At 34.0% G+C, this 13,380-nt stretch overlaps 1 protein-coding gene across 1 annotated transcript in view; it reads right to left on the reverse strand.

Moving 5' to 3' along the window:
* LOC149899355 (coiled-coil domain-containing protein 63-like) overlaps positions 1 to 13,380 on the reverse strand; it is a 41,677-nt gene that overhangs the window by 1,675 nt on the left and 26,622 nt on the right. The gene's annotated exons all lie outside the window — the stretch shown is intronic.

Below are 13,380 nucleotides of genomic sequence, written 5' to 3' on the forward strand. Positions count from 1 at the left end.
GCGATGTTTAGACATTGACGCGCTAGATGTCGTGCATTCGCGTTCGTTATCTTATGCATAATGAGCATAATTCTAATAAATCAAAGTTCTGTGTAAAAATTGAGTAATTTCATTTCCAATCGTTCAAAGAAAATAACAATAAAATAAAATAAAACTAATGACCTTAGAAACTATGTTTTTTTTTATTTATTACTCATTATTGTTCGTCCGTCGTAGGTCTGTAAACTGTATTGTACACTGAAGGTAAATGGTACTGTAGGTACTTTAGTTCGGCGTCGTCGCTCGTCGGCTTGATATAAAATTACATTCTTGATTTCATTGACACGCGCTATGATTTGCGCGCGGAATTTCTTGTGTTGTGAATTTATTTTTGTATGCTATGCATTTTAATTGATTCAAATTGCAATGTTTCTCTAGTATGCATTTGAGACTATATTGTAAATTGTAATAATTGATCGTGGGTATAGTAATTAATTATTCTAATAACGCAATTAGTAATATATGTATTTTCGGTGGGATTCAAAACAAAAAATTGGCCCGTGATTTTTATGAAATTTCACCACATTGCAAATCACATCAATCATAGTTCATACACATGTATGACGAAAGTGATTAGTATTGTGGCTAACATTGACTCATCAGTTCATCACTGAAACCAGTGATAAATCAGTACCTATATCATATTGTGTTTGAATATTTTTAAACAATGATATAAGTATACAATTATTATAAATCGGTAAACTATCAAAGTAATCACAAACTTGCAAACATTGGTAAAATGTCCAGTAGTTTATGAGCCTATTCATTACAATCAAACAAACAAACAAAGTTTTCCTCTTTATAATATTAGTGTAGACAAACACTATGAATACGATCACGAATGCAAATTCGGGGATTTTCTAATTATTGCTAAATAATAATTGAATTCGTTTTGAAATACTCTATAATTTTTAGTGTATAAATAGACATTTATAATGTGGTGCTCATTTTTTTTGTACTGCTAACGCTATTGTAGGTACAGTCAGAAGCATAAATATATTACCATTTGCAGATTAGCAAAAATATCTGTCATAAGAACGGGTTCAATAATATCTGTCTGCCCGTATACAGCAAAAATATCTGACATTAGTAGGCAGCATAATAAAGTGGCATCAAAATTATATGACGAAAATGTAGAGCAAATAATTGTGACAACCTCTCGAAGCATAAATATGTGACGTCACCTAGGAGGCAATAATATCTGACACAATTTTATATTTCTGTATTGTAAAATATAATTGATTCCTCACAAAAAGCATAAATATGTGACACTAGCTTTCCACCCGCGGCTTCGCCTGCGTTTTCACAGAAATACCGCATAGTTCCCGTTCCCGTGGGAATTTTGGGATAAAACTTATCCTATGTGTTAACCCAAGTTACCCTTTATATGTCTGCTAAATTTCATTGTAATCGGTTCAGTAGTATTTGCGTGAAAGAGTAACAAACACACACATACACATCTTCACAAACTTTCGCATTTATAATACTAGATTAGTAGGATAAGTGAAGTCCCATGTCCCCTAGTGGGGTAAGGGGCAGATGCATTATTCATACATCTGTTTCACTGATCGATTTTCTTTTTGGGACAAGTAGGATCAGCCTTCTGTGTCCTGCCAGACCGAGTCATTTTTTTTTCTTCGTCTCCACCGGGAATCGAACCCAGGACCCCTCGGTTCTACGCTCACGCGTCAACCACTGTACCAAGGAGGCGGTCAAAGATTAGTAGGATAGGAAGTAGGATTATAGTAGGACTAGTAGGATAAGATAGGATAGGATTTTAAAAAGGCCAAACGTTTTTTTATTGAAGTAGCGGTCCGCCCCGGCTTCGCCCGTGGTACATATTTCGCAATAAAAGGTAGCCTATGTTCTTTCTCAGGGTCTAAAGATTATCTGTGCCAAATTTCATCAAAATCGGTCCAGTAGTTTATGCGTGAAAGCCATACATACATACATACATACATACATACATACAAACCTTTCCTCTTTATAATATTAGCACAGACTAATAATAATATACTACGTATACAACAGACGGTGCACTCCATACAAAAAAAGTTGCACTATGAATTTACGCAATTAAAGCGCCAGTGGGGAAATAACGTACTACGTGTTCGATTATATCTCTTAGTCTTTTGCTTTTAACACACTAGATGGCACGTTAAACACAGACTTGATGTTCTTTTCCTTCCAGAGCCACTAGATGGCACTAATGTAAATATATGTACACGTACCTTTTATTTTCAAGTCTTTGGCGTCAAGTGTCAACGTCAACTGTCAACATAATATTTTGTACCTACTCGGATTTTTAAATGTAAATACGATTCTCCACAAAAACATTGTAGACACAAGAAAGGGATTTCTACATTTGCTACTAAGAAGGATATGGGATCATGAAGGATTTCATCTGTTTTAATACCAGTAAAATGGAATGAGCGCCGTGGCCGTGACTGTGTTTGGTACATAAAGAATGACAAACATTCAACTTAAAATTATTATGAGTGCATTACGGGCAAGGGCACAATAAGTTGTCCTTTGACTAAGATGTACTTAATTTTAAGGAACACTAAAATGGATGGCTAGAATAGCTGGTATAATCGCATACATAGTATTTATTTCTAGTCTGTTGTATAAATAATCAAAGACTACAAAATATATAGTGAACTATGTCTTTAATATTAATTCTACAGTTTACAGTGTAGTGTGTAATCTATTGTATGTGTGCGTCTAGAATATATAGTCCTGTTGTTCTACAGTTTAAGCAGTTCAATACAAGCCTACAGTCGAGTCAAGTGTTTCATTAACCACCAACCATTGCATGGCAACCCTGCCAGTTTTGTAAATTGTAGTCTACCTACCCCGACTGTTGGTTTTGATTTGTATCACACAAAGAATACTATACCAAATTTCAAGAAATAAGAATTAAATATTTGATTAACTTTTACTAATATACAGGAGCTTATACATCAAACAAGACCAAAGCAGGGCTTTGGAGAAAGTGTGTATGGACAAAGACCACAATACATATGGTGCGGACAACTGCATGAAAAGCATGCAGTAAGGGACATTAAATAAATAAATAAATAAAACACATTTATTGTCAAGATCACAACACGAGATACATTTATAAACGAAGGAAAAACAAAAAGAAATAAAAAGAAAAATAATTAAATAAAAATAATCTTATTCCTAAGAACTGTAATGTGGCAGTGAGTGACCTGACAAATGGAGCCAACTCAGTATATGATGGCAAGGTGATTAATACCTCACCACCACTGATTTTCAGTGACCCCAAGTGACTATTGGAGTTTCAGTCTAGAATTGTATATAATGATAATTTAACATGAGTATATTATGTGAAAGATATATTTCTATTAATATGATAAATACTAATAAATAAATACATCAGTTAAAACATGATATACATATATATACATATACTAGCGGTCCGCCCCGGCTTCGCCCGTGGTACATATTTGCGTTTTCTCTACATAAAAACCATCCTCGTACTTCAAGGAATATAATAAAAAAAGAATTATCGAAATCGATTCAGCCGTTCTCGAGTTATGCGCTTACCAACACATTTTGCGATTCATTTTTATATATAAAGATATATTATGTATAGGTAGATATAATATCAGTATGTAATTATGTATATACTTAATGTAAATAAATAAAATTAAATTATGTATATGTTACCGGAAATGTATGAAATCAAGGAATTGTATACAAATCCTAGTGGTCTAAGATCCGAATATAAGTCGAAATGCAACGGCGTGATAATAGAATGAGACCAATTTTATAATAAATTAAGTGTATTAAAAATGGTTTGACTGGAAAAATCCTGGACAGGATATTTTTTATTAATTATTAAAAAAAAATATTTTCATTTTTTATTAATTGCAGTTTCGAGATAATAAAACAAACGTTATTTGAAGACTTTTTAACGAATGGGTCTCAAACTAATAGGAAATGTGTACAATGCCGATGCCACTTAGGAAATGTATAAAATATTGTTTAATAAACTATTTAATGCATACATATCCTAGTAAATGTATAATCTTCCTTGGAATTATATATAATTCCAATATCGTATTAGGAAATGTATATAAAGTAAATGATTTCTGTAATAAAACACGTTGTTATTTTTTTTATTATAGCACTTATTGAGACAATCGGGTAACAGTCTTACCGTAAAATAATAATAATATGTTCATATTATCTTACTAATTAACATTTCTTAAATCAACTTATATTCAATCAAATCAAATTTTCATTTAAGTATTTAAGGGTGCTATTACCGATTTTTAACAAAAAACGCTATTTTACGGTACCATTTTAACTCAAAGCAATTACACGTGAGAACAAAGTAATATCTTAATTTAAAGATAATATATTCAGATCTACGATCATCTTATAAAAATTGTACGACGTCATACAAAATTGTCGCTGAAATACGATTTTCCCAGCACAATGATCGCATAAAATGCAAAAAAATGGGGTCTAAAACGGTACAATTTTAAGAAAATTAAAAGCCTAATCTATCTTCTTACCTATAAATTATTGAGGGATATACATATAGTCCTTTATAGATTCTGATAATTTTTTTGTATCTAAATCAAAATTTTATTTCAATTATTAGCTAAATTAAAAATACTTGTCGATTTCTTCATACATTTTGCTCTCGCGGGTCGTCAGACCGCGCTCAGATTTCAGAAGCGCTCTTGGAAGGACGGGTGTATCGCTCCTCGTCCCAAAAATAAAACGAATTAGAAAAAGATTACTGTGCGTGCACTGTCGTTTTCGCGATTTGAAATATTTGATACTTTATAAGAGTAAACTGTTTATCTTTCATATTCCAATTATTTGTAATTTTAAATTATGTTTTAATAAAACCGGCCAAGTGCGAGTCGGGCTCGCGCACAAAGGGTTCCGTAGCAGCAAATATAATAAATTACAGTTAAATCAACCTATCTCAAAAACTATAAGAGACACTTTGATCAAACCAAAAATCGTTGAAAGAGTTAATTAGCATGCATCACCTCTATTTTTTTTAGAATTTTATACCCCGTAGTTATAAAAATAGAGGGGGGGGGACATACTTTTTACGACTTTGAGAGCTGATATCTCAAAAACCGTTCACTTTAAGAAAAATGTTTTTTAGAAAACTTTATATCATTTTAAAAGACCTTTCCATTGATACCCCACACGGGTATGTACATCGAAAAAAAAAATTTCATCCCTCAGTTACATGTATGGGGGGCCCCACCCCCAATTCTTTTTTTTACTATTTAGTGTCATATTTTTGTAGCGGTTCATACAACACATATTCCCATCAAATTTCATCACTGTAGTACTTATAGTTTCCGAGTAAATCGGCTGTGACAGACGGACAGACGGACAGACGGACAGACGGACATGACGAAACTATAAGGGTTCCGTTTTTGCCATTTTGGCTACGGAACCCTAAAAATGACCTTGCCTGAGATGCTCTTTTTTATGGGTTGTTGAATAGATTGGTGGGGTGAAACAATTCAAGATGGCGTCGACGAAAATTTGACTTTTTTTTCGTGATGGGTGTCATTTTCAAAGTTTTTGGGGTAGCTATTAACGAATATGAGGTCAAAACTGAAATCCAAGATGGCGCTGACGAAAATTGTACATCTTTTCGTCATGGGTGTCATGTCATTTTAATGGTTTTTGGGGTAGCTATTAACCAATATGAGGTCAAAACTAAAATCCAAGATGGCGCCGACGAAAATTGTACATCTTTTCGTCATGGGTGTCATTTTCATGGTTTTTGGGGTAGCTATTAACCAACATGAGGTCAAAACTAAAATCCAAGATGGCGCCGACGAAAACTTTTACATATTTTCGTCATGGGTGTCATTTTCATGGTTTTTGGGGTAGCTATTAACGAATATGAGGTCAAAACTAAAATCCAAGATGGCGCCGACGAAAATTGTACATCTTTTCGTCATGGGTGTCATTTTCATGGTTTTTGGGGTAGCTATTAACGAATATGAGGTCAAAACTAAAATCCAAGATGGCGCCGACGAAAAATTTGACATATTTTCGTCATGGGTGTCATTTTCATGGTTTTTGGGGTAGCTATTAACAAATATGAGGTCAAAACTATAATCCAAGATGGCGCTGACGAAAATTTGACTTTTTTTCGTGATGGGTGTCATTTCCATGGTTTTTGGGGTAGCTATTAACCAACATGAGGTCAAAACTAAAATCCAAGATGGCGCCGACGAAAACTTTTACATATTTTCGTCATGGGTGTCATTTTCATGGTTTTTGGGGTAGCTATTAACGAATATGAGGTCAAAACTAAAATCCAAGATGGCGCCGACGAAAATTGTACATCTTTTCGTCATGGGTGTCATTTTCATGGTTTTTGGGGTAGCTATTAACCAACATGAGGTCAAAACTAAAATCCAAGATGGCGCCGACGAAAACTTTTACATATTTTCGTCATGGGTGTCATTTTCATGGTTTTTGGGGTAGCTATTAACGAATATGAGGTCAAAACTAAAATCCAAGATGGCGCCGACGAAAAATTTGACATATTTTCGTCATGGGTGTCATTTTCATGGTTTTTGGGGTAGCTATTAACAAATATGAGGTCAAAACTATAATCCAAGATGGCGCTGACGAAAATTTGACTTTTTTTCGTGATGGGTGTCATTTCCATGGTTTTTGGGGTAGCTATTAACGAATATGAGGTCAAAATTATAATCCAAGACGGCGCCGACGAAAATTTTACATCTTTTCGTCATGGGTGTCATTTTCATGGTTTTTGGGGTAGGTATTAACCAATGTGAGGTCAAAACAAAAATCCAATATGGTGCCGACGAAAATTTTACATCTTTTCGTTATGGGTGTCATTTTCATGGTTTTTGGGGTAGCTATTAACGAATATGAGGTCAAAACTATAATCCAAGATGGCGCCGACAAAACTTTTACATCTTTTCGTCATGGGTGTCATTTTCATGGTTTTTGGGGTAGGTATTAACCAATGTGAGGTCAAAACAAAAATCCAATATGGTGCCGACGAAAATTTTACATCTTTTCGTTATGGGTGTCATTTTCATGGTTTTTGGGGTAGCTATTAACGAATATGAGGTCAAAACTATAATCCAAGATGGCGCCGACAAAACTTTTACATCTTTTCGTCATGGGTGTCATTTTCATGGTTTTTGGGGTAGCTACTAGCTATTAACCAATATGAGGTCAAAACTGAAAAAATTGTATATCTTTTCGTTATGGGTGTCATTTTCATGGTTTTTGGGGGAGCTATTAACCCGTTTGAGGTCAAAACTAAAATCCAAGAAGGCACCGACGAAAAGTTTGACATCTTTTCATCATGGGTGTCATATTTTCATGGTTTTTGGAGAAGCTATTAACGAATATAAGGTCAAAACTATAATCCAAGATGGCGCTGACGAAAATTAGACTTTTTTCGTGACGGGTGTCATTTTCATGGTTTTTGGGGTAGCTATTAACGAATATGAGGCCAAACCTAAAATCCAAGATGGTCATCGAATTTCAAGATCGCGTCATGATAATACTGTCGCGTTATGGAGCAAGGCGGCGATTTTGGTATCTATGAATCTCGCCAAAGAAAATTCACTCCTGCCACTTTTTTCGGCACACACGTTCTTTTTTATTTTATTATCTTCGTTTAAATGTTTTAGATAAACTATATTTTAAATATAGTTTAGCGAATATATTTAAAGTTAATAATATCTGTCAGAATATAAACACAGATGATGATTGCCACAGAGTTGCGTTTTATATTACATTTCTAAATTCTAAATATGCATTTCAATGTTCTTTAAAATTGTTTTTTTAAGACTTTCTACAAAACTGTAGTTGTTAACGTTTTTGTTATTTTATTTAAGTTTACTTTAAAGGAGTAAGAAAAATATACCTATTTATCGACGGTTACATTGGGGATTTGATAATACCTACATAGCTACCCCAAAAACCATGAAAATGACACCCGTGTCTAAAAGATGTAAAATTTTCGTCGGCGCCATCTTGGATTTTAGTTTTGACCTCACATTGGTTAATAGCTACCCCAAAAACCATGAAAATGACACCCGTGTCGAAAAGATGTAAAATTTTCGTCGGCGCCATCTTAGATTTTAGTTTTGACCTCATATTGGTTAATAGATACCCTAATAACCGTGAAAATGACACCCATGACGAAAATATGTAACATTTTCGTCCGCGCCATCTTGGATTTTAGTTTTGACCTCATATATTGGTTAATAGCTACCCCAAAAACCATTAAAATGACACCCATGACGAAATGATGTCAAATTTTCGTCGGCGCCATTTTGGATTTTAAATTTGACCTCATATTGATTAATAGATACCCCAATTACCATGAAAATGACACCCATGACGAAAAGATGTAAAATTTTCGTCGGCGCCATCTTAGATTTTAGTTTTGACCTCATATTGGTTAATAGATACCCTAATAACCGTGAAAATGACACCCATGACGAAAATATGTAAAATTTTCGTCCGCGCCATCTTGGATTTTAGTTTTGACCTCACATTGGTTAATACCTACCCCAAAAACCATGAAAATGACACCCATGACGAAAAGATGTAAAATTTTCGTCGGCGCCGTCTTGGATTATAATTTTGACCTCATATTCGTTAATAGCTACCCCAAAAACCATGAAAATGACACCCATCACGAAAAAAAGTCAAATTTTCGTCAGCGCCATCTTGGATTATAGTTTTGACCTCATATTTGTTAATAGCTACCCCAAAAACCATGAAAATGACACCCATGACGAAAATATGTCAAATTTTTCGTCGGCGCCATCTTGGATTTTAGTTTTGACCTCATATTCGTTAATAGCTACCCCAAAAACCATGAAAATGACACCCATGACGAAAATATGTAAAATTTTCGTCGGCGCCATCTTGGATTTTAGTTTTGACCTCATATTGGTTAATAGCTACCCCAAAAACCATGAAAATGACACCCGTGTCGAAAAGATGTAAAATTTTCGTCGGCGCCATCTTGGATTTTAGTTTTGACCTCATATTGGTTAATAGATACCCCAATTACCATGAAAATGACACCCATGACGAAAAGATGTAAAATTTTCGTCGGCGCCATCTTAGATTTTAGTTTTGACCTCATATTGGTTAATAGATACCCTAATAACCGTGAAAATGACACCCATGACGAAAAGATGTACAATTTTCGTCAGCGCCATCTTGGATTTCAGTTTTGACCTCATATTCGTTAATAGCTACCCCAAAAACTTTGAAAATGACACCCATGACGAAATGATGTCAAATTTTCGTCGGCGCCATTTTGGATTTTAAATTTGACCTCATATTGATTAATAGCTACTCCAACTCCTTGAAAATGACACCCATGACGAAAAGATTTCAAATTTTCGTCGGCGCCATCTTGGATTTTAGTTTTGACCTCATATTGGTTAATAGCTACCCCAAAAACCACCCAAATTTGCAAATGTGTTTGCTACTTAGGAAAAGTTCAGATTTAAAGATATAGGTAGTTAATGTGACGAATTTAATTTATTGCATTCCGACTGTTTCTCGGAATAACATACATTTACTAAGAATTGCATACAAATACAATGCCGGGTTTAATATATTGCCGGTAACATAATATTATGTATGATAATAATTCTTAAAGTATTTTATAGATACATTTCTTAAAAAGCTTCGATATATGAATAATATGTACACAATATACAATAATACAATTCATATTCAAATTGTTGTAAAATAGTCACACTTTTTTAAGTTGGTTGAATTCACTAAAATACACATAAGGATCGTACCTACTAATAAAAGTAACAAAATGAATTTTTAAAGTTCCCAGTAATCTTCTGGAATCAATTTCAATAAAAATATAAAAAAAATAATATCAAGTATGAATATGGTCTATAAAATGGAATGCGCTATGTTTACGTGAGCGTGATGTCCCGCGAACCACGTTGCGACGTTAAATATACCTAAATTTGAGTAATAGTCCGGGATACATCGTCCATTTTTGCAAGTGATTACTATCAAGCTAATTTTTCGTGAGTAGCTTTATTTTGATGAGATGCCCAATAATTTCATGTACGAAACTCTCGATTGTGGTAGCTTACAGAGGTAACAAGGATAAAAATTTTTGATTTGACGGTACCCAAATATTTATTACGCAATTTGTAGGACAATATGTCTGTTGAATTATACAAGTATTAAATAAGTGAAAATAAAAAAATCAGCTGGTTAGTAATCATTTATGATGACTTCGTTATCGATACACATTGGAAAGGGGGACTCTTTGATCAAACCATAGATTTTGTAGGACAAATATTTTTTCGAATAATTTAGATAATAATCTTGAGATTGAACAAAAAAAAACATTCAGTTGGTAATTAATATTTGAGAACCATCAAATCAAAATATTTTATCCTTGTTTCCTCTGGTAGCTACCACAAACGAGAGTTTCGTACATGAAATTATTGGGCATCTCATCAAAATAAAGCTACTCACGAAAAATTAGCTTGATAGTAATCACTTGCAAAAATGGACGATGTATCCCGGACTATAACGCAGATTTGTGACAGCGTCCTTAAGGTAATCAGTCCCCTCGTCCTGCTGTCCCCGTGTACATGTCGCAGTTGGATTGTATAATCCGCCGTATTACAAACGGCCGGCATTTTGTAATATGCCGAAATTCGTCTTTTTCAAACATTCTACAAAAAGACGGTCGCGAGCCGACGGAGCCCCACTTCGTGGGGCTCCTATTTCTGTATAGTTCTAAAAAACACGAACCTAACCTAACCCACCCCCTTATCCAAACCAAAAATTTCTGATTACGAATTTTCGGCATATTACAAAATGCCGGCCGTTTGTAATTCGGCGGATTATACAATCCGATTGCGACATACATACCCCTCGTCCCGCGTACCTTCCAATATCTTAGATGTTTTACATTTCCGACTGTTAGTTAGGTAATATATGGATTTCCTAGGAAATGTGTACTATAAAATAATTTATTTCACACATTTCCATGCGATTTTAGGAATTACATACATTTCCTGGGAATTTTATACAATGACGGATTACATACATTTCCGTTAACTATACTTACAATGTTTATAATTATAATGATAAATAGGCTGAAAATAACGGTCTATATAATGTTATGTTATATTATAACCAGTAAATAAAATAAATATTTAATTAAAGTTTATGTGTAAACTGTAATTCGATACAAATGCAGGGTTAGAACAGGATTTTAAAATATGTCTCCGGTATTGGAAACGAAAATTATTAATATTTGTCAAACTGGTTAAATGGTGGTGGAATGTTGTTCCAACACTTATGGCTCTTTCAATTTATGCGTTTCGTATCGGACCGCTAGTCGCTACAGTGCCGAAGCTGTGCGTTTGTCGTACGGCGCACGGCCGGTCGTTTGTTTTCATACAAAATGCACAGTGCGGCAACAGCGCGGCGTCCGTACCGCGAACGCTCGACAGCAGGACGGCAATCTACAGATCACCCATATTTGGCAATCTCGCTTCACCTAATGGCCTTGTCTGTTCAAGCCGAAATGAATTAATTACCTACTGCAAAAATTAAATAATTTAGATTACCTGGAAAAGACAAGGAAAATAAACTTTAAACAAGTGTTCGACCGATTATTACCAAGTAGGTAAATAAATTAATGACAAGACAAGGTAATTAATGCTAATAATTTCCTAAAGAAAACATTTTTTTCAAAATTTTCACATAATAGGTACTAGTACCTAACTAGACTCAAAAGTTTATGATAAGTCAATGAATGATAAATAGAATATGTTTAAGTAAAATGAAGTAGTTTATTTTACAATAAATTAATCTTATAAATTACCAACTTTCATTCTACGGCTTCAACCGTGTGCCTTATTCAATCCCTGTTCCTACACCTTGAATCCTATTTATGCAACAAAATTGAGATGTCCTTTTTCAACGTAGGTATGTACCGTGTATGTATATCGAAATTTCCGTCAAAATCGGTTCAGACGCGTGCGGGAATACCTATTTTCTTGTGGTCCCACTATTTTCTATTTTGTCCTACTTAGGGCATGCAGAACCGAGTCCGGTTCCAAGTTTTTGAAACCCGGTTCCAAATCGAGCTCAGAACCGGGTAGAACCGGGTTACCCGGTTCTTTTATAATACCTCGGAAAAAAATACGAAATTAAACAAAAGTAACTGTAAAAGTACCTGATGGGCCATTTATTTTACGCGGCTTGTGTCTTATTTTATTAAATTAATAAAGAAACAAAATTTCAATACTTCTCTTTATTTATCAGTCTTATAAAAGTACCTTGTTTTCATAATATCACATATAAACTTAAACCTTATTCATTAACTGCAAACTGTAAAGCAAAAAACCGGCCAAGTGCGAGTCGGACTCGCGCTCCGAGGGCTCCGAACAAACCTATTTTTATAATGTTTAAACTTAAAATTTATGTTTTTAGCAATTTTTCCTTTATCTGTGTTATAAGACGTTACTTTTACCAAATTTAAAGGCTCTGTGTTCATGAGAAGTACCCTGTAGGTTTTGAGTCCCATGCGAATGTCGAAATTTGCGAAAATTTTCAGCATTTACGGCTGTATCTTTTGATGCGTTGGCTTGTGAGTTTGACTTTTTCACATCATCAAGGGATCGAAGACTTAAGTACTTACTTACTTCTTGTCTTGAGTCTTGACCTTTGAGACGAGAACTCTCCATCTTCCCCGGTCCTAAGCGGTCTCTTGCCAATTGAGTATTTGAATAAAAAAAAATTATTGATTTTTTTTATGTATTTTGAAACTTTATTATTAATAATATTGATATTTAATGCAAATAACTTACAAAAAAATTTTTTTCCGTTAATTATAAGCAATTAAAAATTGATGAAATTTAAGTTAGAATCACGTGACTAAAAACGCGCCATGACTGGTCACCACAGTTGTGACGTCATAATGTTATAGCTATTATTAACTGCAGTACATAGCGTTTACATACGATTTGTTAGTTCGTTCCGAATTAGTTAGTTAGTTACGAATAATTATTTTCTTGATGTTGATATATTTATGATCACCGATTTTTGTCAGGAGTTGCCTTTGTAGTATTCGTACATAATGGTACAAAACGATAACTTTTGAGGTTCGCCATTTTTAATATAAATTTAAATAATATAATTAACAATTAATATAATTAATATGTAATTTAATAATGACAACAAAATTAAATAGATCAAAACACTGTATTTATTATTAACACGCTTTTATTAGCTTCACCTGTATGTTTGTAT

Source organism: Colias eurytheme, chromosome 21, assembly GCF_061535395.1.
Source record: "Colias eurytheme isolate Ceu_HAF_F1 chromosome 21, ilColEury1 Martin Lab GWU primary, whole genome shotgun sequence".
Classification (NCBI taxonomy): domain Eukaryota; kingdom Metazoa; phylum Arthropoda; class Insecta; order Lepidoptera; family Pieridae; genus Colias; species Colias eurytheme.